Below are 27,936 nucleotides of genomic sequence, written 5' to 3'. Positions count from 1 at the left end.
AGTGTGCAACTACAGAAACTACCAATCGAGGGTTAATTACACACATGTCATTATATTAAGGATTGCACAGTAAATCGTTATTTTGTCTAATCATTGCCATAGTTACATAGCAGGAACAATAGCTTATACAAGTGTATACACAGTTAAACTAACTGTCAGTTCTGAGTAGATGACTAAGCAAACTTTTCTAATACTTTTAATAATTCCCCTTATGTAAACAAAGTTTACAGGAGCTATTCCATGTATAAACCACTTTCAGTTTCATATTTCAAGGCTATATAATATTATAATTCCTGGAACTGCAAATTGTCATATTTTTGCCATTGTAGACACACATAACATGTTTACATGGTTATGTTCACTGTGGTTGCATTGGAGTAAAATTTATACACTTGATCTGATCAACAAAATTAGTACTCATGTAAGGTGACCTTTAACTACTATATAACATAATTGTGTGTTGTGTGTCATGCTTAATAAGTACTTGTGTTTTTAAGGCAGTCATTTCACAGCTGAAGTTTTGGGTATGGCAGCTGGGGGTTTAGAAAACCCGGACCGGACCGGACCAGGTCAACTTCTTCAATTAAGCCAATTCACACAATAGCTGTAACATACAATTCACGCAATAGCTAGCTATAACATAGACTACACTCTTCACCTTGTAGCCACTCTGCCAAGAACATAATTAACTAGCTAGCTACGATGGCTCGGACTGCAACAGCGATCGCGCACGAAACTTCATCCACGATAAAACAACCTAACTAAGCTATTAAAATACTTTCTACTACATTTCACTACACAATCGCTACAAAGCTACAAGCCCTTTCTGTTGTAGTCAACTGTTACACACACTAGTGACCACCCGAATTTATTAGAATCGTGAAATACAAAGTGAAAGGAACTAAGATAACAGCAAACCTCTGAATTTATTTCGGTAGTGATGAATGAGTAATGGAATATTTGCTACATGTCAAGGTAAGCTTTAAATAGAACAAAACCTTACTACTCCAGAAATCTCTATAAAGCTACCCTGCATGGGCACTAGCTTACCTTTCTTAGTTTAGCCAGTCATCCATGGCCATTCCTTTACATAAATTCGAAGGTTTGCTGTTATCTTAATTCCTTTCACTTTGTATATCACGATTCTAATAAATTCGGGCGGTCACTAGTGTGTGTAACGGTTGACTACAACAGAAAGGGCCTGTAGCTTTGTAGCGATTGTGTAGTGAAATGTAGTAGATAGTATTTTAATAGCTTAGTTAGGTTGTTTTATCGTGGATGAAGTTTCGTGCGCGATCGCTGTTGCAGTCTGAGCCATCGTAGCTAGCTAATTATGTTCTTGGCAGAGTGGCTATAAGGTGAAGAGTGTATGTTATAGCTAGCTATTGTGTGAATTGGCTTACTTGAAGAAGTTGACCTGGTCCGGTCAGGTCCGGTCCGGTCCGGTCCGATCCGGTCCGGGTTTTCTAAACCCCCATGGCAGCTAGACATGTGATAGTTTGATAATTCCCACAAATTTACCGCAATCCTAAATATGGAAACCACATTTCCACAATGTTTACACAACTATGAGTCAACTATGCAATTGTGTATTGAATATTATATTATTATTATTTAATATATTATATTTATTACAGTGCAGCAATCAGAAGATTAGCTATAACGCACAGGTGTGATCATAAAAGTTATTTAAGTTATTACAAAACTCATTAGGGGTAGAGGAATTAATTACATCAGCAGGGAGTTGGTTACATTTTGATGGTTGATGGTGAAAGGAAAATTTGTATGCATCAATTAGAGTCATTGGATATTAATTCCAACTGTTAGTAATTGTATACCCAATATAAAGATGGGCTGTGCAATTTAAAACATTCACCTTGCTATAAAATGCATTGGCCTGGTAAAGAATGATGTTGTGTAGTCACACACACTGTTTGCCTTTGCAAGTAATCATGACTTGCATCAGCTTTTTGCGAAGATAATGTTGATGGCTATAATGATGAAGCATCTACATAATAATTTGGAATACAAGCTTAAGCAAATACTGGCAGAACATAAAACTGCCTTGAAGGGTTGTACAATAACTTGATTGAAAACTTAAGCTTTGCCTGTTGTGTAAACTTTAGAGTTAATCTGGAGTTTAAATTTTCCAATTTTCCTGTATTAGAAGTCCTATTTGACTATTGGAAACTTAACAAGGAGAATGTAGGCAGCTATTGTCAGCATATGGTTACCTTTTTCCCCCTTCTTCTTTGGCCTGCTCCACTGCCCCTGGTCCATCACATACAAAATGGGTCCACTCTTGGACCAGACCAGTTACCTTAGAACCGAATATCCTATCAATAGGCAGGTCATTTGTGAACCAATATGCTGAAGAAGGTGCATGGTTACATTAGTCAGTAAAATTAAATTAATGTAAACAGACATGCAGCATATATCGTGGGATTATTGCAATGAACAGTTTAATTGATGACTTTATGTAGATTATTAGGCAGGCTCCACCGGATTAGAAGTGACATAACCATTTTATCGTGTTGAATAACTGAACAGTGATAACCTTAGCTAATTGTAGTGTGCAACTACAGAAACTATTAATTGAGGGTTAATTATATACACGACATGTGGATATAATCTGACGCCTGAACTCCCTCAAACTATAGTATATAACAGCTGACATTAACATGTAAACATTTTGTCTATAATCATTTCCATAACTTCAGAATTATTGGTGTACATAATCATGTATTCATTGTGGTTTACGAATAGTGGCAGTAATGCATTATGCAATTAAGTGAATAATAATTGGTGTTGATTAAACTTTCTATGTAGTTACATTTTCATTAATATGCATGCAAATCAGTTGGTGATCAGTTTACTTCCTGTGTGGATATACAACTTTTTGTCATGCCATCATGCCAATTGCAATTGTTATAATACAATTTTGATATGATAGCATCCTTGTACAGTTTCCTTTTCAGCCAATGTTTGAGCAATTGTGTCCTTCAAAATCACGAGAAATGATAGCTGATGTTACTCACATAATCTCTCACAAAGTTACATGGTAAGCATGTGATCCTCCAATCCTGTATTGGAGCAACCATGTTTTGATGACAAATACTCACTGGAATAAGTTCATTACTAATATACATGTAGCCTGCAGGCTGCTTGTCTTTGTGATAACTATTTTGGTATCACACCCGGCTATCTTAAATTATTTCCAACACTACATGCTTATCTTTTGACATCAGTACTAACACGGAGCATTTCTCTGCCTTGCAAGGGCGTAGGAACCGGCCCCCAAAACTATTTTCAAAAGCATGTTTCTCCCTCCCCCCCACTTTTTGGACCAAGTAGCCAAAACTATACACACACACACAGAGAAATACATACCTCCATACGAGAAGCCACACAACCATCATGTAAAATCATTCTCTGTGGTGTGGCATCACCAGTCCACCACAATTGTACAGTATAAACACAAAAAGCGCCTGTAATTTTATTTCTGTTACGCTTGCACGTGATATCTGTTATTAAAATATTTCCTGGATCCTGTGTAGTGAGAAGTGAAGAGTGTCACATCCGTGGCATTATATGATGTGGAAAGTGCATCTTTTCCATCCACACACACTGTGCTGGTCATGCACTGTTGTACATGCCCCATTTGTAGATTACCCCATTGGCGGTTGTACTTGGTTGTATGTGCCCTGGGCCTAGTAACAATAATAATGTTTTCCAGGCACAGTTCAACCTTTCAATCAAGTAGTTGTACAACTCTTTTATATAGCCAGTTTAAGTTCTGCCAGTATTTGCTATAGCTTCCTTGAACATAATTCCAAATTATTATGTAGATTACTACTCTAATGGTAAAGTTAGGAGTTCACCCTGCAATATCATGAACCACAGTAGTGGTCCATAATAGAGATCGCCTATGTTTTTTCAAAATCCTAATAGAACACTCAACTAAACACCACCTTAGAAACCTTTTCCAACCTCAAAAGAAGTCTTAGAAGTTATTTGGAAGAAGTTTAGGTACATTAGCAAAGATGAAGTCAAAAGGACTTGATAAAATACTTTTTAAAGAACTTAAATCTGTCATTTTCAACCATTTTGTTCATCTTATTATTATCATTTCAACTTGGATCAATCTCAGTTTTTCATAATAGATGTTTTACCATGAACTAGGGGTCATCCTTTCAAACTTTATAAACAACAAATACTCAATGATGTCAGGGCAAATGTTTTTAGTCAACAAATGATAAACTGTTGGAACCACCTACCAAAGGAAGTTGTTACAGTACCAACTTTATCATTATCTAAGACAAGATGCGACACTTTTTACCAAACCATTAAATATGGTACCTAAGTTTTATTTTCTGTTGTGTATAGAATCTTAGGATCAGGACTATTACAGGCTTAGTGCCTGTTATATTATTCCTGTACTATAATAATAGTTACTGTCTGTAATAATAATCCCATCCAAAAACAGCTTATAGCTGTAAAAAAAGTGCGCGTCCAAGTAAAGCAGAGTTAACTGCGACAAAAAGTAATGATATCATAATGCAGCCATGTGCGAGGTGTGCAAGTTGTAAAATTAATATTAGCTAATCAAATAATACAATGTTATTGTTAAAGTGTTAATGAGAACTATGTGATGCTGCTATTTTTAAGTGTGTGAGCATCTTCATAAATGCCACACAATTTTAATTCTCAATAAAGCAATGTGTATAGATTCGCTGATAGCAATAAATAGTTTGAGTTTGGCCACCTTTCCTTTGTTTGTAGCACAGGAAAGACGGCCAAACTCAAACTATTTATTGCTATCAGAGAATCTATACACATTGCTTTATTCAGAATTAAAATTGTGTGGCATTTATGAAGATGCTCACACACTTAAAAATAGCAGCATCACATAGTTCTCATTAACACTTTAACAATAACATTGTATTATCTGATTAGCTAATATTAATTTTACAACTTGCACACCTCGCACATGGCCGCATTATGATATCATTACTTTTTGTCGCAGTTAACTCTGCTTTACTTGGACGCGCACTTTTTTTACAGCTATAAGCTGTTTTTGGATGGGATTTCAATACTTTTTGTTAGAATAAGCAATGCACTGTTGATAACAGTAGGTGAGTTTCCATGGTTTTGACAGAAACCCCAGATTACAGTGACAGAATATTAAAATATAACTGTAATTTTAGTGGCCACGGCCGCCCACATGGGGGTGGGGGTAACTGGAGTATTTTTTACCCTGCCCCAGCCCGAAAGGGGCCCCTTGAATACCTGTTTAAAGAAAGATCGATATACTCTAATAGAGCAGTCAGGATCTAGACCCTTCCTTGCCACTGGGCCCCTCTTTAACTCTTTTCCCTGGGCTCTCTAATTTCTCTGGACGGCCCTGTTAGTAGTATGCAACTGCAGTCAGCTACCACCCATTTTAACTAGTAAACCCTTAATAACACTTTGCCTTTCATCTTGTACTGCATTAAAACGATCAAGATACTCTATTAGAGCAGTCACAAAACAGCTGTTGTTATTGTTATTATCTACTTTACCAGTTGGGCACTGGAGGGTGTACACAGAAGCTGTAACACAGCAATCAATATTTAGCATAGTTACAACTTCTGCTTAGCATAGGATTGTATAGTTTAAATTACTAGCTACTTACAGACTTACAATATAAAAATATGGCACTTGTAGAAATGTGACTGTTCTATTAGAGTATCTCGATCTACTTCAAGCATTGACTAGTTCAAGCGAAGAAGCTATGCCCCTGCCAAGAGATCTTGTGAAATGAAATGAGAATAGTAAAGAAAAGGCAAGTATGTACAGAGACAATAGAAGGGCGCGTAATTATGTCCTGTTGTAAACAAACACCTTTAAAATTTATATTACTACTAAATAAGCGCACCGGAATAGGCTTGAGGCTGTTGTCTCCAAGGTTGTCTCATTACTCGTCTTTTCGTGTTGAAGGGATTTAGTCACAATTGGTGAGTTTAACTATACATGTATTTGTGTTGTAAAACTTAATTGTAAAAAGGCGATTAGCACATATCATGAAAACATGTATTTGTCACAGTAGAGTCTCTCACGATTATTACGAGACATTAGCCAGGGTAAAAAATTTACTGCTATATTTAGAGGTTGTAGCGTTTGTATATCTTAGTATCTTAATAAATAATTCTCCATGATCACTAATCACTAATAGTACAGTGAAAACTGGTCATTATTCAGGCCGTAGGGATAAAAAATTTCTGACCTAGCTTTTTAAAGAGGTAGCTGCATTTTGTGGGCTTAAAAAAGGTAAGAAGCATGCTGTTCTAACTGGCTATAGAGATGGATTTAGTGTGTGACAGCGTATGAGACAGTGAGTGCTGGCAGCAAGGGGGCAGCCAATCTGTTAGAGCACCAAAGGCACTGCTTCAGACTTAGGCAGTTGGCTGTCAGCCCAAAGTGTAAAAGTTTCACTATTGGTCCTTATAAGCTCCTGATGAAGAAAGTGATGAAGTCATTATCCATAGGATATATTTTTCAGAGTATCCATTTCAGTTCTACAATATAGTAACCAAGCATAAGATGAACATAACACAGCATTCCGGTGGTTTCGTGGTGACCACAACACTGCCTGAGGTAAACTGTGGTGAGATTTGAGACTACTGGAAGCCCTGGAATGCCTTCAACACATGAAATACCAAATATCTAATGCCTGGCTTTCATCCACAGTGGACCTGTCTTGGTGGCCACTTGTACAGAAGGAAAACAGCTGCCACACAGTCTTTCGAGTGAACAGCTAGTTTCCACACCTCTTAATTATCAATTTGTAAAATCTTGAGCAAAATTGTGTGTGCGAGCAAGTGTGATGTTGTGCATCGGCAGTGCCGTGTATATGGTTGCTGCCTAGCATTGACACATCACAAGTATTGAAGTCACAATGTGTTACTGTATCATCCATCTCTGAATGTGTCATTTAGTCTAGAGAGCAATCTTCCACAAGAAGTGACCTGCAGGTTTCAGTGTATATTGTTAACCATTAATATTGTTCACCATTGTGATTGTGAACTGTATGTACAGTGAAACCTCACTTAGTGACCACCTCTTTAATAAGACCACCTCATTATATTGGCCACCTCTAGTAGATCCCAAATATAGCTAAGCAGTACTTTATGACCTCATTAATAAGGCCACCTTGTTATTCAGGCCAAATTTTGTGGTTCCACAGCTGGCCATATTAATGAGGTTTCATTGTACTTATGTCAATTTTTATTTTTCGTAACTTTTCTTCAGGTTTACTGATGGGCACTATGAAGCATTGTTGGCTGGTCCGTACATAATGTGGTGACTTGAAATGCTAAAACAGTACGTAGCATGTCTTATATGTACATGTAATGTGTTGTAATGTGTCCACACATCCACACATCTTAGAAATAAATATAGTTGTATTCTCTATACTCAGTTCCATTGTGCCACTGGGTCATAAGTGGGTTGAGTATGGATCATCTAGGACATTTGAGTCACATTTTGTCCTGGCCAAGTGGATCTCATCCACTGACAGAATATACAGGATCAGATCACATGTATAAATTACGGTGGAACTTGTTTATTGCCACCTTCACTCAATAAGCAGGTAATAGTGTATAAATTCTCAATTGGAATTGGCTTTTCAAGAGAGGTTGTCTTTCTATACTGGTGGCCATTAAGACAGGTTGTACTGATAGAGTGTACATACTAGAGATGTGACAATATCCTCCACTTAGTGTCGTTTGATTGATAGTGATGCAATGGAGACTATGTATTGTTGCATTTAAATACTATACTATTATTATATTGCAACTCTAGCACGTATTTATAACAGGAATGTTTGTTAACTGTTTAGACATACTGGAGCAACACCCACTCATCTGGATTCTACAAATGGAGTCATATTAACTTGTCATCGTACTTACTTGTTACTCCCATTGTACTTGGATGAATATACATGCCGTCATGTGAGACTTGTTACCACGGCGGGCCACTGGAAAACATTTTCATAGCAGTTATATTACAGTCATTATTGTACAATTCTTACATTATTGTTGTGAAAAGTGTTTGGTATTCATGTGTCCTCTGTATGTTGTAATTACATGTGTAATTTTTGTGTGGGGTGTTATAAAATGCAATAATGCGTGGTGACAATTGGCTAGCTACATGTGCTAATTACTCGCAGCTTGTGTCAACAACTGGTAACCGCAGTTGTACTCTGTGTCATTCTTTAAGCCGCGCCCTTAGAGGACAAATTACGTCACGGTGGGGGCGACTAAATTTAAAAACGAACGATGGTATGCAGCACCATAGATTATATCTGTGGACTATAATCTATGGCAGCACACTTCTTTGTGGCTATATGCACTGATTAACTACATAGAGCGCCAGTTCATCAATATCCAGTGACCGCAGTTGTGCTCTGCGTCATTCTTTAAATTCCGTGTAAAATTCTTAGATAGCAAATTACGTGGGGGCGACTATATTCAAATTTCAAACTAGTCATTCTCGAAAACATATGTTTCAATCTGAACGAAACTTTTAGAACAGTTTAAAGATACATTGCCCTACATGCCAAGCGAGTATTGCGGAAAACAACAATCTGGGATTTGTATTTGGCCTCTAGGTCGACTGAGGACGACTGAAACTTCGTTTGGTGCTGACATTACGACTGAAGGGTAATCATGTATGGTGAAATCGATGATGTGAATCTTGAGGCGATTGAGTGAATACTGAAGCGATAGCAGGGCAATCAATGTTTGGAATGCACAAAGGAACGCAAGGCATACACCTGCGGTTGCGTCTAACCGCATGCGATAAAAATAAAATAATAAAAAATGAAACTTCCCCTTTGATGTCGGCAATCTCGATCACGAAACAATCGGCATGGATTTGCTTCACTGCTTGTGTGGTAGTTACTAGTGACACGATGAGTTCAACTCTAGAGTTTCAGAGGGATAGCGTAAGTGGCGGGTGAGTTACAGGAAGGCCGAATTTGACAACGTTCGTTCCTGTAAAATCCTCACGTAGTGGTCGCGTCATCTATTGTCTGCGGCGCGTTTCTGCTTTACTGGCCGCGCGACTCACTACCGTGAGTTTTGATAATAATAAATATTATTCTTATTTTTTCTCACAGGGCTGGAGCAAAATGTGAGTACTGTTTGCAGATAAAAATACATAACTTTCCTTCCATATCTCTCTTAACATCCATGACCTATTTTTTAATGCGTATTACAATGATAGCACCCATTCTCAAGCAATTTTGCTTCTTGTAGGTTCACTTTTCCATTGCTCTTCTGACTTAGTTTCTGCAAGGGTAACCAATGTGTTAATTGTGTTAATAAATATCCAATCTATTCATGTTAACACATTCATTTGGAAACCCAATATCATTACCTATGTTTAACCACAGTATTTTTAAGTTCATGCCAGAGCAACAATGTTGTTGTGTACGACTACACACTTGACTTACTGTGATCACATAACTGCACAAGTATGCATGCCTATATGATAAATCTGAAGCCATACTATTGCTGACTATAGCATGCTGTACACTGCCTATAGTTGGATATGTCAGAGCTATATAGTACAAGGTACATTCAATAGTAAGGAAGCAATACACTCAGTCTGGTGTTTGCTAACTCTGATAATATTAACTGACTGCTTAACAGCTACTGTACGTGACTGATTTGATATACATGTTTAGTACTGTATAATATCAAGCACCACCAGCAAATCTTATTATCATGTTAGCTATCCATAAATGGATTTATAAAAAATAAACAAACTAGTGTAAAAGTAATTTTAAAAATTAAAAAATGAAAATAGAGATCGCTGAAAAAAAGTAAAGAAACAAGAGTCAAACAAGCCAGCAAATTAAACACACAAAGATCCCTATTTGTACTCAAATAAACATTTATACAGAAGCATTCTCAGTACTTAATTGCATGGAGAAACTACTGTTTTTACCTTAGTTGCTACCATATCCATTGAGTCCAAATAGAGATCTCTCTGTGTTTAACATGCTGGCTTGTTTGACTCTTGTTTCTTTACTTTTTCAGCAATCTCTATTCCCATGTTTTAATTTTTAAATTATTACTTTTACACTATCAAGACACACGGTAGTGTATCGTGCGGCCCAAGAAGCCGGCGCGTAACACAGGAAGAAAGAAAAGCAATTTTCGCACCTCCGTAGCTCTGTGCTTCCTTGATGAAACAAGACGATTTTTGCTGTGGACATGCCCTCCAACTGTAGCACTCCACATTCCAAATTTGAGCGAAATCGCTTAGCGCGTTCCCGAGATATGCGACTTCAAAAATTGGCTCAGTTTCTTCGTTTTTTTTCTTCTTCTTATTTTTCTTTTTCTTGTCGCACACTTACAAAAACTGCTATAAAACTCGAACGCCATATCCGATTGCCTTGAAATTTAGCACACAGAAGGGGGATATAAAGGCGCATCCCAGTACCAACTTTGGCTGGAATACGATAAACAGGCAAAGAGTTATGAGCGATTATTCACGAAAAATAACACCAATATGTTGTCACGCCTACAGGGTAAACCGCGTATGGGAAGAAGCTGAAAATCGGTGGGTGAATAGGTTAACTATTGAACCTCAAACCTTTTGTGGTTTGGAAGAAATCGAGCTAAAAAACAGGAAGATACAACGAAAAAACCAACAGTGTGTAACAATTACGAAATCGAGATTAGCTAATAAAAAAAAGACGACTGCTTGCCACGCCTACCAGATAAACCGCTTGGGGTAATGCTTTCAAAATCGTTGTACAGATGGAGTAATCATCTTAGAAAGGCTCATCAATGGTGTAGAAGAATCAGACTTAAAGCCACGGAGTTATAACACGAAATCCAACTTAGTGCAGCAAGTGCGAGATCGAGATACTCTAATAGAGCAGTCATCCTAATAGAGCAGTCACCCTGAAGAGAATTCAAGAGATCAGCTAGAAATAAGAAACCTGTATAGAGATCAGCTACACACAAGTCACCCTGTAGAGAGATCAGCTAGAAGAAGTTACCTTGTAGGGAGTTCATGCAACTATGGAAAGAGATAATTCAGCTAGAAAAAATAACCTTGTAGAGTTCAGCTACAAAGAAACCACCATGTAGAGAGTTCAGCTACAAACAAATCGCCCTGTGGAGAGATCAATAGAAGAAGTTACCTTGTAGAGAGTTCAGCTACAAAGAAACCATCATATAGAGAGTTCAGCTACAAACAAATCTCCCTGTAGAGAGATCAGCTAGAAGAAGTTACCTTGTAGAGAGTTCAGCTTCAAACAAATCACCCTGTAGAAAGATCAGCTAGAACAGGTCACCTTGTAGAGAGTTCAGTTACAAAGAAACCACCATGTAGAGAATTCAGCTACAAACTAGTGACCCTGTAAAAGCATCAGCTAGAAGAAGTTACATTGAGAGAGTTCAGCTACAAAGAAACCATTATTTAAAGAGCTCAGCTGCAAACAAATCACTTATACAGAATTCAGCTACAAACAAATCACCATGTAGAGAGATCAGCTAGAAGAAGTTATCTTGTAGATAGTTCAACTACAAGCAAATCACCCTGTAGAGAGATCAGCTAGAAGAAGTTAACTTGTAGAGAGTTCAGCTACAAAGAAACCATCATTTAGAGAGTTCAGCTTCAAACAAATCTCCCTGTAGAGAGATCAGCTAGAAGAAGTTACCTTGTAGAGAGTTCAGCTACAAACAAATCACCCTGTGTTAGATCAGCTAGAAGAAGTCACCTTGTAGAAAGTTCAGTTACAAAGAAACCACCATGTAGAGAGTTCAGCTACAAACTAGTCACCTTGTAGAGACATCAGCTAGAAAAGTTACCTTGTAGAGAGTTCAGTTACAAACAAACCATTCTGTTTAGAGCTCAGCTGCAAACAAATCACCTGTACAGAATTCAGCTACAAACAAATCACCCTGTAGAGAGATCAGCTAGAAGAAGTTACCTTGTAGATAGTTCAGCTACAAACAAATCTCCCTGTAGAGAGATCAGCTAGAAGAAATTACCTTGTAGAGAGTTCAGCTACAAAGAAACCACCATGTAGAGAGTTCAGCTGCAAAGAAATCACCCTGTAGAAAATTCTGCCAGAAACAAATTGCCCTGTAGAAAGATCAGTTAGAAGAAGTTACTTTGTAGAGAGTTCAGCTACAAAGAAACCATTTTGTAAAGAGCTCAGCTGCAAACAAATCACCTGTACAGAATTCAGCTACGAACAAATCACCCTGTAGAGAGATCAGCTAGAAGAAGTTACCTTGTAGAGAGTTCAGCTACAAACAAATCACCCTGTGTTAGATCAGCTAGAAGAAGTCACCTTGTAGAAAGTTCAGTTACAAAGAAACTGCCATGTAGAGACTTCAGCTACAAACTAGTCACCTTGTAGAGACATCAGCTAGAAAAGTTACCTTGTAGAGAGTTCAGCTACAAACAAACCATTCTGTTTAGAGCTCAGCTGCAAACAAATCACCTGTACAGAATTCAGCTACAAAGAAATCACCCTGTAGAGAGGTCAGCTAGAAGAAATTACCTTGTACATAGTTCAGCTACAAAGAAACCACCAAGAAGAGAGTTCAGTTGCAAAGAAATCACTCTGTAGAAAATTCATCCACAAACAAATTGCCCTGTAGAAAGATCAGTTAGAAGAAGTTACCTTTTAGAGAGTTCAGCTACAAAACCATTCTGTAAAGAGCTCAGCTGCAAACAAATCACCTGTACAGAATTCAGCTACAAACAAATCACACTGTAGAGAGATCAGCTAGAAGAAGTTACCTTGTAGAGAGTTCAGCTACAAACAAATCACCCTGTAGAGAGATCAACTAGAAGAAGTTACCTTGTAGAGATTTCAGCTACAAAGAAACCACAATGTAGAGAGTTCAGCTGCAAAGAAATCACCCTGTATAAATTCTGCCACAAACAAATTGCCCTGTAGAAAGATCAGTTAGAAGAAGTTACCTTGTAGATAGTTCAGCTACAAACAGATCTCCCTGTAGAGAGATCAGCTAGAAGAAATTACCTTGTAGAGAGTTCAGCTACAAAGAAACCACCATGTAGAGAGTTCAGCTGCAAAGAAATCACCCGGTAGAAAATGCAGCCACAAACAAATTGCCCTGTAGAAAGATCAGTTAGAAGAAGTTACCTTTTAGAAAGTTCAGCTACAAAGAAACCACCCTGTAGAGAGATCAGCTAGAAGAAGTTACCTTGTAGATCGTTCAGCTACAAGCAAATCACCCTGTAGAGAGATCAGATAGAAGAAGTTACCTTGTAGATAGTTCAGCTACAAACAAATCTCCCTGTAGAGAGATCAGCTGGAAGAAATTACCTTGTAGAGAGTTCAGCTACAAAGAAACCACCATGTAGAGAGTTCAGCTGCAAAGAAATCACCCTGTAGAAAATTCTGCCAGAAACAAATTGCCCTGTAGAAAGATCAGTTAGAAGAAGTTACTTTGTAGAGAGTTCAGCTACAAAGAAACCATTTTGTAAAGAGCTCAGCTGCAAACAAATCACCTGTACAGAATTCAGCTACGAACAAATCACCCTGTAGAGAGATCAGCTAGAAGAAGTTACCTTGTAGAGAGTTCAGCTACAAACAAATCACCCTGTGTTAGATCAGCTAGAAGAAGTCACCTTGTAGAAAGTTCAGTTACAAAGAAACTGCCATGTAGAGACTTCAGCTACAAACTAGTCACCTTGTAGAGACATCAGCTAGAAAAGTTACCTTGTAGAGAGTTCAGCTACAAACAAACCATTCTGTTTAGAGCTCAGCTGCAAACAAATCACCTGTACAGAATTCAGCTACAAACAAATCACCCTGTAGAGAGGTCAGCTAGAAGAAATTACCTTGTACATAGTTCAGCTACAAAGAAACCACCAAGTAGAGAGTTCAGTTGCAAAGAAATCACCCTGTAGAAAATTCATCCACAAACAAATTGCCCTGTAGAAAGATCAGTTAGAAGAAGTTACCTTTTAGAGAGTTCAGCTACGAAACCATTCTGTAAAGAGCTCAGCTGCAAACAAATCACCTGTACAGAATTCAGCTACAAACAAATCACCCTGTAGAGAGATCAGCTAGAAGAAGTTACCTTGTAGAGAGTTCAGCTACAAACAAATCACCCTGTAGAGAGATCAACTAGAAGAAGTTACCTTGTAGAGATTTCAGCTACAAAGAAACCACAATGTAGAGAGTTCAGCTGCAAAGAAATCACCCTGTATAAATTCTGCCACAAACAAATTGCCCTGTAGAAAGATCAGTTAGAAGAAGTTACCTTGTAGATAGTTCAGCTACAAACAGATCTCCCTGTAGAGAGATCAGCTAGAAGAAATTACCTTGTAGAGAGTTCAGCTACAAAGAAACCACCATGTAGAGAGTTCAGCTGCAAAGAAATCACCCGGTAGAAAATGCAGCCACAAAAAAATTGCCCTGTAGAAAGATCAGTTAGAAGAAGTTACCTTTTAGAGAGTTCAGCTACAAAGAAACCACCCTGTAGAGAGATCAGCTAGAAGAAGTTACCTTGTAGATCGTTCAGCTACAAGCAAATCACCCTGTAGAGAGATCAGCTAGAAGAAGTTACCTTGTAGAGAGTTCAGCTACAAAGAAACCACCCTGTAGAGAGATCAGCTAGAAGAAGTTACCTTGTAGATCGTTCAGCTACAAACAAATCACCCTGTAGAGAGATCAGCTTGAAGAAGTTACCTTGTAGAGAGTTCAGCTACAAAGAAACCACCATGTAGAGAGTTCAGCTGCAAAGAAATCACCCTGTATAAAATTCTGCCACAAACAAATTGCCCTGTAGAAAGATCAGTTAGAAGAAGTTACCTTGTAGAGAGTTCAGCTACAAAGAAACCATTTTGTAAAGAGCTCAGCTGCAAACAAATCACCTGTACAGAATTCAGCTACGAACAAATCACCCACTAGAGAGATCAGCTAGAAGAAATTACTTTGTAGATAGTTCAGCTACAAACAAATCTCCTTGTAGAGAGATCAGCTAGAAGAAATTACCTTGTAGAGAGTTCAGCTACAAAGAAACCACCATGTAGAGAGTTCAGCTGCAAAGAAATCACCCTGTAGAAAATTCTGCCAGAAACAAATTGCCCTGTAGAAAGATCAGTTAGAAGAAGTTACTTTGTAGAGAGTTCAGCTACAAAGAAACTATTTTGTAAAGAGCTCAGCTGCAAACAAATCACCTGTACAGAATTCAGCTACAAACAAATCACCCTGTAGAGAGATCAGCTAGAAGAAGTTACCTTGTAGATAGTTCAGCTACAAACAAATCTCCCTGTAGAGAGATCAGCTAGAAGAAATTACCTTGTAGAGAGTTCAGCTACAAAGAAACAATCTGTAAAGAGCTCAGCTGCAAACAAATCACCTGTACAGAATTCAGCTACAAACAAATCACCCTGTAGAGAGATCAGTTAGAAGAAATTACCTTGTAGAATAGTTCAGCTACAAACAAATCACCCTGTAGAAAGATCAGTTAGAAGAAGTTACTTTGTAGAGAGTTCAGCTACATAGAAACCATTTTGTAAAGAGCTCAGCTGCAAACAAATCACCTGTACAGAATTCAGCTACGAACAAATCACCCTGTAGAGAGATCAGCTAGAAGAAGTTACCTTGTAGATAGTTCAGCTACAAACAAATCTCCCTGTAGAGAGATCAGCTAGAAGAAATTACCTTGTAGAGAGTTCAGCTGCAAAGAAATCACCACTGCCCAAATTTCAAGGCAATAGCTCTTTCCAATCTGAAGTTATCAATTGTCAAAGTTGGCAAATTGAATGTGTGTGGAAGGCCCCTTTTCGCAAATCCGGTCACATATGTATTATACATATAATTTGTACATTTACTGATAAAATATTTAAAGTACATCTACTTCATCTTTTCTTCTTCCTGTAGTAAAGAAAAAAAACATAGGTTAAAAAAGTCCCAAAGCTGGCCATAGGCCGGCTTTGGGGTATACAAATACAAAAAGAAATGAAATCTAATCCAAAACAGCCAAGCTGTAAAAAAGTGTGTGGCCCTCAGAAAGGCTATGGTGAAAAAAGATGTGAAATCCAAGGTGGCGGCCAAGAAATGGCTGTGATGGTAGGTTAATGGTAAAAATTTTAATAACGACAATCCAGGTGAATTTTTGTGCCGCTTCACAAAATTTACCTGAATTGTCATTATTAAAATTTTTACCATTAACCTACCATCACAGCCATTTCTTGGCCGCCACCTTGGATTTCACATTTTTTTTCACCATAGCCTTTCTGAGGGCCGCACACTTTTTTACAGCTTGGCTGTTTTGGATTAGATAATAATATACTTTGCTTCATCAATATAGCCATCAACATGGTTTGAATTGCACAACTCGTCTTTATATTGGGTACAGCTGTGCCCCGAGCCTAGAAATAATAATAATAATAATAATAATAGACATGTGATAGCTGAATAATTCCACGAACTTAATTTAAAGTTATCACAATTCTAAATATGGAAACCACATTTCCACAAAATATACACAGCTAATAATTATAACAAATGGAATGTGCAACTATTGCAATAAGTAGACAAAGTAATATTAATGCCCACACACAACCAAGTACACCCACTAATGGGACAATCTACTAATAGGGCATGTAAAAACAGTGTATGCATGGTCATCACAGTGTGTGTGGGTGGAAAAGATACACATATATACACAGTAGTACATACAATAAACATAAGTGATGCATTTACAATAGGTGGTGAAGGCACGATTAAAATAATCATGATCCCAAATCAACCTTTGTCACAATAGTGACAGATATAACACAACAGTGGCATCGTAACTAGATGCCACCGCAGTAGCTACAGTAAGTGCTGGTACATTATTGGTGTGGCAATGGCACAGTGATGTGTACACAGTATATGCATACAAAACATACAGGAGAGAGCTATACATTGTTGTAGTATTGTATACAGCAAATACATTATTGGCAGTATCACCGAAGATGGAAAATATTCAGCTATGTAGCTAGTTAATATACAGCACAGCATTAACTAGAGGTCATTGGTAGTCAAATGGGGTTCATCAGTGGTGTGGAAATAGCACAGTGATGAGTGCACACTATATGCATACATATTAGGAGATACACAATACTGTAATAGTTGTTTGGGGGGGTGGCGCTGGCAAATACTGGGTAGGAATGTGTATCATCTTGTTTACAAACTTAAATAACAGAATTAAACATGAGTGTCTTCTACGATTCTCAAGGGATTGCCATTTCAATCTTATTAGCATGTCAGTTATACTGTCTTTATGGTTCCTCCTCCAAGGTTTATTTAATACAAACCGTGCAGCACGATGTTGTATCGTTTTTAGCTTGTGGATTGATGGTTGCTGGTAAGGATCCCATATAGCAGAACAATACTCAATGGATGGTAAAACAATCTGTTTGTAAGCACGCTCTTTACGAGTATGGCAGGTTAACATTAGCCAGGTGAGCCGCCAGATGAAGAAAGACAGCCAAGCCAACCAGAGCCTAGTAAGCCAGGTGAAGGCAAAATATACAATACAAGTAAACAATACAAGCAAACATTAATACATACCACACTGTTTACAATACATTTACAGACAGCCAAGTCAACCAGAGCCTAGCAAGCCAGGTTAAAGAATATAAAAGAATAAACGGCACAAACAAACATACCGCTATTAATCTTCTTCCTCTTCAGCCTTGTCTTGTGCAACTGGCTGTGCGAACTCCCTTCGTGTTTTGTGTAGGGCGTGGCCGACTTAATTAAGCATTTGTGGTGTGTTATATGGAATAACACGGCTTCTTAGTCACCAGCACGAAAATGAGTAAGCGCTATACGTTTGTGCCTTCATTCAATGGCAATTTTATCACCGGATAGTGCATGTCTTTTATAGATGTTCTGCAGAAACTAAATGTTTAGCCTACACCAGTATAGTGAGACCACTGTTGGAGTATGGATCGGCAGTATGGTACCCCCACTTGCAGAAGGAGATACAAAGTATAGAAATGGTACAACGACGTGCTGCTCGTTGAGTCAAGTCGGACTACCGATATAACAGTAGTGTCATATATGTTAGCAGATCTACTGTAACAATGGCCATCACTTCAACACCGACGATATGTGACTACAGGGGCGGATCCAGAGTTTGGAAAGAGGGGGGGCACCTTGCTGAAAAACAGTTGAAGACCCCCCCCCCCCCCCCCCCCCAAAAAAAAGGTCACAACAATAATAGCTAGTTATCCTTTACCAAATATATCACGTCTGTTATGTAAAATAAAATCCTATTTATAGCTTCATAGGTAAGCTACACTGCCTCATGAACATTGTGACTGCTTTATTAGAGTAATCGACTGCTCTATTAGAGTATCTCGATCTTGTATGCAATTTCTTGAAGGGGGAGGGGGGGATTTACCCCAAATGCCCCATCCTGGATCCACCATTGGACTAGATTAAAACTCTTCTACACAATTGTTTACTCCTCATCAGTCTTAACAGTCCCAAATTACTTCACTAACACCACATATCCCACCCGCCACCACCACCCCTTCCACTTTGAGATTCCGTTTGCTAGAACGGATCATTATAAATTTAGCTATTAGCTACCCCAAATCTATCCGCGATTGGAACAATTTACCAACTGGCACAATAGAATCCCAATCTCTACAAGTATTATAGATAAATTATAACTGACTCTTATCTATGTGATTTGTAATGTTCTTCCTTACCTGAACATATCAGTTTGTAACTGTGTTTTCTAATCATAATCATAATGTCTGTATGCCTTGTAGTTTTCGAGTACATTAATTAATTACTTATTAATTAATTAATTTATTATTTATGATGTAATTTTGACCGCATTTTGTATTATCTTTAGTACTTGGTTGTTAATTATTTGTTGTACTGTGCAGACCTCAAGAAGAGTGTGCTGCACAAAAGAATCAATATTACAATTACAATCATAGCCACATAATTACTAATTAAATAGTCTCTAGGTTGTGCTTGAATTGTTCAATCTCTGTAGAGTTGAGCATGTGCTGGGGTAAGGAATTCCAAATTTTGATAGTGGACAGAAAAAAAGAAAATTTGTAAGAGTTAATCCTTGTCATTGGTAACATAAATCTTTTATGTGTCCTCTGGTGTAGTAGATGTCAGGGTTGGGAACAAGGAGATCATCAGTATTTATATCAACCTGGTAGTTTATGATCTTATATAACATTATAGCCTTCTGTTCATATCTACATGTGGGCCAGCTCAGGTTGGATAACATTTCAGTCACACTTGCGTACCGGGAATAATTGTTAGTTACAAATCTCGCTGCACACCTTTGAACATTTTCGATGGTATCAATGTCTCTCTGTATGTGGGGTGACCAGAGAGTGCTTACATATTCTAATATAGGTTTAACAAGAGCCTTGTAACAATTACTTTTGGTTTGGGGGGACACTTGCTTATATTACGTTGTAAAAAGCATTTTACATTATTGGATTTCTTAGTTATTTGTTTCCATGCTCAAAACTTCAGCTGTGAAAGGACTGCCTTAAAACACAAGTACTTAACTTAGTAAAGAATGACACACAGAATACAATGTCGAATTACGTATGTTAGTAGCTAAAGGTTGTCTATTAGTTAAGTACTAAAGTTTTGGCTAGATCATTTCTATGAACTGTATAAATTTATCACAATGCATTTAGGGTTAATCTGGAGATTAAATTTTCCTATAATTATTAGAAGTCCTACTTGTGACTATTGGAAACTCAGTTGACAAAGAGAATGTAGTGCAGTGAAAACTGTATTTAGTGCATATTTGTGACTGAATCTTGGAAAATCATCCATATGGTTGTGTGTGAAATAATTAGAATTTTCGTGTTTAGTGGATTGCTAATAAGAGCAGGGCACAGTTTTGAAAATATTTCAAGAATTTTCTTGTAATTTAACGTATTGAGAATGGCTTAAAACCATCAACAAATAGGGTTTGTGATTTGATCATTAAATATTTTAGGTGTCAAATGCGCCCATAAGGGTGATTTTCCAAAATTCGGTCACATTTTATCAGTAGGGATTCATTTACTGTAGTTTCATCAGCAGCCACCATCAGCCACCCAGAGCCCTGAGCAATTAAAGACATTGGCTGGATTAAAGTGAATTACTCCATTATTGTACAAAATACTGGTACATAACATAACTTACTAACCGTGTTATTTTCACCAATGTCTGTTCTCTTCCGACTATATAGTCGATGGATAGGGATGGGATTATCCAAGGGATTCTCCCTTTAAATAACTCGATTGTGTACAAATAATGGGAGGCAATAAATAGAAGCGAGATCATGAGATTACAAAAAACACCGTGCAGTATTGTGACAAGGAGTGAAGGACAAGGATTATTATTAACTCTTCCAGTATTAAATAGTGGGATGGATAGTTAACAATTGGATTAACTTGTGTAACTATTGGTGCAGTCAAAACTCAAATCGGAGAGTAAGGCGAGATATTTGAGGCATTAGCACCCGCCTAGCCACGTAGATACTACTAAGTGATAGTTCAAATCGTATGGAATGCTTATTCAGTCAGCAGTTGTTTTCTTTTATTTCTAGGCTGTGGCACTGGAAGAGCACAATCATCACGTGATACAACACCAAAAGCGCCTCGTGCTTTAATTAAGGTTTCTTCCAAGTCTAGTATTATGACCATAGACGGAGATGTGTATATGGAATAAGAAGGTCAATAGCTAGCATTCACTTAGAGTAAGGTTAAAGAACATTGGTCATGCATACAGTAGTGTAGGTAATTAAAGTATACGTAGTGATGCATACACGTTTTTACAATGGTCTATTGATGTCCATATGAAGATAGATATTTGTATGTGTGTTGCATGGTTGAAGGTTTGCCTGCCCAGTGCCCTGGCATGGCAAAAATTCTGGCTATGCCACTGACAGTTCCACAAACCTACCCTTTGAAATCACAGAAGTACAAGAAAACAAAGACCTTGGTATTTGGTGCACTAGAGACTTGAAACAGTGTCAGAAGGCTGCAGCAAAAGCTATGCAAGTTCTTGGTTTACTAAGAAGGTCCTTCAAACTTATTCTGATGACTTGTTGACTTTTTTTGTATAAAATGTATGTCAGACCTCACTTGGAGTATTGCATCCAGGTCTGGAGCCCTTACTTAGCGAAAAATATACAGAGACGTGCCACCAAGTTATTACCAAGTTCATTTGATTTACCGTATGAAACTCCTCTAGAGAAACTTTCACTGTACTGTAGATATCTAAAGGGAGATCTAATGGAGAGGCCTACAAGATATTGAATGTTTACTACGGATACCACCAGAGGTCATCACCATAAACTCTTTAAATTTCGATCTTGACTGCTAGCGAGGCATAATTTTTCCACCAACAGAGTAGTGAGTTTGTGGATTCCTCTTCCAGCAGATGTCATTTCTGCACCAACGGTAGCATTATTTAAGAAGAATCTTGATGATTTATGGAGAACAACAGGATATGGGCACTCTCAAAGGCCTGCGGCCCAGCTTGACAGTTGTGTGCTGCCAAGCAATTAATAATAATAATAATTACAAAGTGGATATTTAGCCGGTCACCGGTCACGGTGCAAATATTTATTTAGCCGGTCGTTTGTTGGGAAGTGTCACCTATAACTCTAGTATCAAATACACTAGTTGTACGAAGGTAAGTTTCTGGGTGAGTTCGAGGCGAGCTAGCTCGCCTCGAACTCACCCATAAACCTACCTTCATACAGGCAGTGAAAGTCATCATTACGTTTAACAGGCAAACGTCAGGTTAGTGTTAGGGTCGGGTTCAGCTTTGGTTTCTTCCTCACTGATATGGTTAGACTATAATTATAGTATTTTATATTTGTAAAATTTAAATAGTACAAAACAAGAGGAGTAGCCAGCAAGCACCGGTGGTACAGTGGTAGAGCGTTGGTACTCTAAACCTGGATGTACGGGTTCGAGTCTAGGTCACGTGTCACACTTTTTTTCTTCGTTTCTTAAGCTTTTTTGTGTCACGATTTTTTCTAAGTTTTTTTTTTTGCAATGACCGGCTAAATATCAACAGCCTAATAATTATACAACCAAGTACTAAAGATAATGCGAAATGTGGTTAAAAATATGTCATTAATAATAAAATCAATAATGTTTGAGAAAACTACAAGGCCTAAGGCTTTGCACTCACCAGGAATAGAATCCATGTTGTATGAAGAGACAATCGTATAATGGGCGAATGTTTTAGTGGAGGTGATAGAAACCGTACGACTATTCTATTTAGCGCCGATCAAAACAACTAGCACGTGATGCCCACTACAATGCAGTTAATCGACCAGGCGGATTCAAACAGCGATCTAGACGAACGAACTACTGATCATTTGTTTTTGGAATTGTTGCCAGCTGGCACACCAAGTCTCAAGTCGTCATGCCAGCTGCCAGCGGATGCGCTCCATGTAAATTGAGGCAAGTAATTAAGGTGGCCACGCCCAACACAACAACACAAAGGAAGTTTGCTAGGCTCTATAGTTGGCTCAGTTGGCTACCTCTAGTGTTTGTAAATGTATTGTAAAGAGCATGGTATGTTTTAATGTTTTCTTGACATGAATAATGTATTGTACATTTTGCCTTCACCTAGCAGTCTCCTGGCTTATGGGTGGCTTGGCTGTCTCCCTTTGTTGGCTTGCATACAGCATTGTGTATTACCTGCACTGTATCTCCTGTATTGTGTATCTCCTATATTTCATCTTGTAGTATATCATGTTACCACTTTAGGACATATAGCCCAGCTTACGTGCATGGCTGCTGAAGTTTCCAAGAGCAGACGTCAGTGATAAAAGAAGCAGGTTATTTCACTAGAAACTGTTATTGTAATTGCATATATCACTTATGTTTACTGTTTGTGCATATTTTCCATCCACACACACTGTGCTGGTCATGCACTGTTGTACATGCCCCATTTGCAGGGCCGGAGCCTAGAGATTTTGAGTGGTCCGGCCATCCATGGACTGCAATGGAGGTCATACTACTTATTGATCTGATGTGATTTTTAGATCATGTGATACTCAACTGCATGTGCTAAGCACACACAGCATGCCAATTTAGGGAGATCTGGGGGCATGCTCCCCAGGAAAATTTTTAAATATTATTATTATTATTATTAATGGATGGATAATACAAACAGGGTTACAAAAATAAAGTTTAGGCACTTGGCCTTTGTTCATATCCATATCCTATGTCATTCCAATAATTATCAAGACTTGCTTTGAAAGTAGAGATTGTTGGTGCTGAAACAACTTCTGCTGGCAGGGAGTTCCATGTATTTGTCACTCTGTGGGTGAAAAAATTATAGATGTTCTGAAATGGCATCTTGAAGCTATTTTACTTGCAAAGCCTCTTTCTCTTTTTGTTAACATTAAGGATATATCCTGGTAATTTTGTACTACAGTACCATTTCATAGCTAATTTTACTTTCAAAATTTCAGTGAAAGCTTAGTTCTTTATGACTCACTGGAACTTTTGAGTGATTTGAGGACAATTAGCATAGATTTAATGACTTAGACTAAGTAGAACAGTGGCTATTTTCTAAACCGAATGCTCTATTAGAGTATTGCGATGACTGTTCTATTAGAGTATATTATGATGACTGCTCTATTAGAGTATCTCGATCTTTTTTCAAATTAAAGTAGCTGAAAAGTGGTCCGGCCAATGCCGGACCGGCCGGCCGGACCGTGGGCTCCGGCCCTAATTTGTAGATTGGCCCATTGGTGATTGTACTTGGTTGTATGTGCCCTGGGCCTAGTAACAATAATAATGTTTTCCAGGCACAGTTCAACCTTTCAATCAAGTAGTTGTACAACTCTTTTATATAGCCAGTTTGAGTTCTGCCAGTATTTGCTATAGCTTCCTTGAACATAATTCCAAATTATTATGTAGATTACTACTCTAATGGTAAAGTTAGGAGTTCACCCTGCAATATCATGAACCACAGTAATGGTCCATAATAGAGATCGCCTACATTTTTCAAAATCCTAATAGAACACTCAACTAAACACCACCTTAGAAACCTTTTCCAACCTCAAAAGAAGCCTTAGAAGTTAATTTGGGAGAAGTTTAAGTCCATTAGCAAAGATGAAGTCAAAAGGACTTGATAAAAGTACTTTTTAAAGAACTGAAATCTATCATTTTCAGCCATTTTGTTCATCTTATTATTATTTCAACTTGGATCAATCTCAGTTTTTCATAATAGATGTTTTACCAAGAACTAAGGGTTATCCTTTCAAATTTTATAAACAACAAAATAATACTTAATGATGTCAGGGCAAATGTTTTAAGTCAAAGAGTGATAAACTGTTGGAACCACCTACCAAAGGAAGTTGTTACAGCACCAACTTTATCATCATTTAAGACAAGATGCGACACTTTTACTAAACCATTAAATATGATACCCAAGTTTTATTTTCTGTTGTGTATAGAATCTTAGGATCAGGACTATTACAGGCCTAGTGCCTGTTATATTATTCCTGTACTATAATAATAGTATTAATAATAATAATAAATATTATTCTTATTTTTCTCACAGGGCTAGAGCAAAATGTGAGTACTGTTTGCAGATAAAAACTACATAACTTTCCTTCCTATATCTTTCTTCACGTCCATGACCTATTTTTTAATGCATATTACAATGATAACACCCATACTCAAGCGATTTTGCTTCTTGTAGGTTCACTTTTCCATTGCTCTTCTGACTTAGTTTCTGCAAGGGTAACCAATGTGTTAATTGTGTTAATAAATATCCAATCTATTCATGTTAACACATTCATTTGGAAACCCTATATCATTACCTATGTTTACCCCCGGTATATTAAGTTCATGCCAGAGCAACAACGTTGTTGTGTACCACTGCACACTTGACTTACTGTGATCACATAACTGCACAAGTATGCATGCCTATATGATAAATTTGAAGCCATACTATTGCTGACTATAGCATGCTGTACACTGCCTATAGTTGGATATGTCAGAGCTATATAGTACAATGTACATTCAATAGTAAGGAAGCAATACACTGGTGTTTCCTAACTCTGATAATATTAACTGACTGCTTAACAGCTACTGTACGTGACTGACTTTGATATACATGTTTAGTACTGTGTAATATCAAGCACCACCAGCACATCTTATTATAATGTTAGCTATCCATAAATGGATTTATATAAAGTAAACAAACCAGTGTAAAAGTAATTTAAAAAATTAAAACATGGGAATAGAGATCGCTGAAAAAGTAAAGAAACAAGAGTCAAACAAGCCAGCAAATTAAACACACAAAGATCCCTATTTGTACTCAAATAAACATTTATACCGAAGCAATCTCAATACTTATTTGCATGGAGAAACTACTGTTTTTACCTTAGTTTCTACCATATCCATTGAGTCCAAATAGAGATCTCCCTGTGTTTAACATGCTGGCTTGTTTGACTTTTGTTTCTTTACTTTTTCAGCAATCTCTATTCCCATGTTTTAATTTTTAAAATTACTATAATAATATACTTTGCTTCATCATTATAACCATCAACATGGTTTGAATTGTACAATTCGTCTTTATATTGGGTACAGCTGCGCCCCGGGCCTAGAAATAATAATAATAATAATAATAATAATAATAATAATAGACATGTGATAGCTGTATAATTCCACGAACTTAATTTAAATATATCACAATTCTAAATATGTGACCCAGTCTGCAAAAAGGGCTCTTATAGCCTTTCCAATTGCATATATATGGTAACCCATAACTTGACTGGTGAATATGGTACAAGCCTACAATTTGGTCACTCAACAACCCTAACCTGGCAGTAGCTGTGGGTGTAATTACATGGTGATAGCTTTAGTAGATTAGGAGTTATGATTAGCCAAACATGGATAATTGGAAAGGCTATAAGAGCCCTTTTCGCAGACCGGGTCACATATGGAAACCACATTTCCACAAAATATACATAGCTAATAATTATAACAAATGGAATGTGCAACTATTGCAATAAGTAGACAAAATAATATTAATGCCCACACACAACCAAGTACACCCACTAATGGGACAATCTACTAATAGGGCATGTAAAAACAGTGTGTGCATGGTCATCACAGTATGTGCATGGTCATCACAGTGTGTGTGGGTGGAAAAGATACACATATATACACAGTAGCACATACAATAAACATAAGTGATGCGTTTACAATAGGTGGTGAAGGCACGATTAAAATAATCATCATCCCAAATCAACCTTTGTCACTATAGTGACAGATATAACACAACAGTGGCATCGTAACTAGATTCCACCAGTAGCTACAGTAAGTGCTGGTACATTATTGGTGTGGTAATGGCACAGTGATGTGTACACAGTATATGCATACAAAACATACAGGAGAGAGCTATACATCATTGTAGTATTGTATACAGCAAATCCATTATTGGCAATATCACCGAAGATGGAAAATATTCAGCTATGTAGGTAGCCAATATACAGCACAGTATCAACTAGAGGTCACTGGTAGCCAAATGGGGTTCATCAGTGGTGTGGCAATAGCACAGTGATGGGTGCACACTATATGCATACATATTAGGAGATACACAATACTGTAATAGTTGTTAAGGGGGATGGTGCTGGCAAATACTGTGTAGGAATGTGTATCATCTTGTTTACAAACTTAAATAACAGACTAAAACATGAGTGTCTTCTACGATTCTCAAGGGATTGCCATTTCAATCTTATTAGCATGTTAGTTATACTGTCTCTATGGTTCCTCCTTCAAGGTTTATTTAATACAAACCGTGCAGCACAATGTTGTATCGTTTCTAGCTTGTGGATTGATGTTTGCTGGTAAGGGTCCCATATAGCAGAACAATACTCAATGGATGGTAAAACAATCTGTTTGTAAGCATGCTCTTTACGAGTATGGCAGGTTAAAATTAGCCAGGTGAGCCAGATGAAGAAAGACAGCCAAGCCAACCAGAGCCTAGTAAGCCAGGTGAAGACAAAATATACAATACAAGTAAACAATACAAGCAAACATTAAAACATACTTGTATGCAGTACTGGTAAAGTCAGTGGCTAAAAAAACAATTTTTTTACAACTAGCCCAAACCTGAGACCTGGGGGGTATAGCACATATAAACAAATTTGCTTTTGCATTGGAATTACATATTTTGTATTTTGTGCTCTATAGTATCACAATTGTTATGTAGTGGAATGCCTGCAGTGAAGGGAAAGATTGAGGGGATTTCAGGGGCATGCATATTTAATTGTGGCAAGGGGAAGCAATTGGAGATCACTGACTGAGATCTGGAACTAGGAAATAGCAAACAAACTTACTGTGATGTACAAGCCAATTCTTTATATTGTTGTATTAGTTTTAAAGCAATTATTTTATGTCTATAGTGGACTGTGAAAATGACCATAACTTATATAAGTTGCAATTTTAGTGGACCACAGATGGAAATTTTTAAAAAATGGCCATCTCAAGATTGGATCTTGAGGTACTTTTAGTCAAATTCCTGCATTACACTGTAAACATGCACAGCACATATAACTTTTGACCCTATTCTTTTCTGTGGTGCAGCTTGTATTTTAGTCTGACTTTTACAACTAGCCAAATCACCATTTACAACTAGCTAAAAGTCATTTACAACTAGCTTTTTGGCCACAACTAGCCCCTTTTTTAGTCTCTGTGTAAAGTTATAATCAATCAATCAATCGATCAATCAATCAATCAATCATACCACGCTGTTTACAATACATTTACAGACAGCCAAGCCAACCAGAGCCTAGCAAGCCAGGTTAAAGAATATAAAAGAATAAACGGCACAAACAAACATACTGCTATTAATCTTCTTCCTCTTCAGCC

At 37.6% G+C, this 27,936-nt stretch overlaps 2 long non-coding RNA genes across 3 annotated transcripts; both read left to right on the top strand.

The window, feature by feature from the left end:
- Positions 1-324: 324 nt before the first annotated feature.
- Positions 325-27,486, top strand: LOC136264753 (uncharacterized). 2 transcript variants are annotated; one of them, XR_010705303.1, is made up of 6 exons: positions 325-421; positions 20,108-20,203; positions 20,268-21,828; positions 22,810-22,880; positions 26,274-26,382; positions 27,259-27,486. It is a non-coding gene; the product is annotated as an uncharacterized lncRNA (long non-coding RNA). The 2 variants fall into 2 exon arrangements; XR_010705302.1 differs by having other exon boundaries at positions 20,108-21,828.
- On the top strand, positions 5,055-8,183 carry LOC136264762 (uncharacterized). The gene is made up of 3 exons (XR_010705304.1): positions 5,055-5,996; positions 7,291-7,362; positions 7,880-8,183. It is a non-coding gene; the product is annotated as an uncharacterized lncRNA (long non-coding RNA).
- Positions 27,487-27,936: the final 450 nt, after the last annotated feature.

Source organism: Dysidea avara, chromosome 1, assembly GCF_963678975.1.
Source record: "Dysidea avara chromosome 1, odDysAvar1.4, whole genome shotgun sequence".
Classification (NCBI taxonomy): Eukaryota; Metazoa; Porifera; class Demospongiae; order Dictyoceratida; family Dysideidae; genus Dysidea; species Dysidea avara.
The sequence above is the reverse complement of the archived record's forward strand: the minus strand, read 5'-3'. Positions and strand labels throughout refer to the sequence as shown.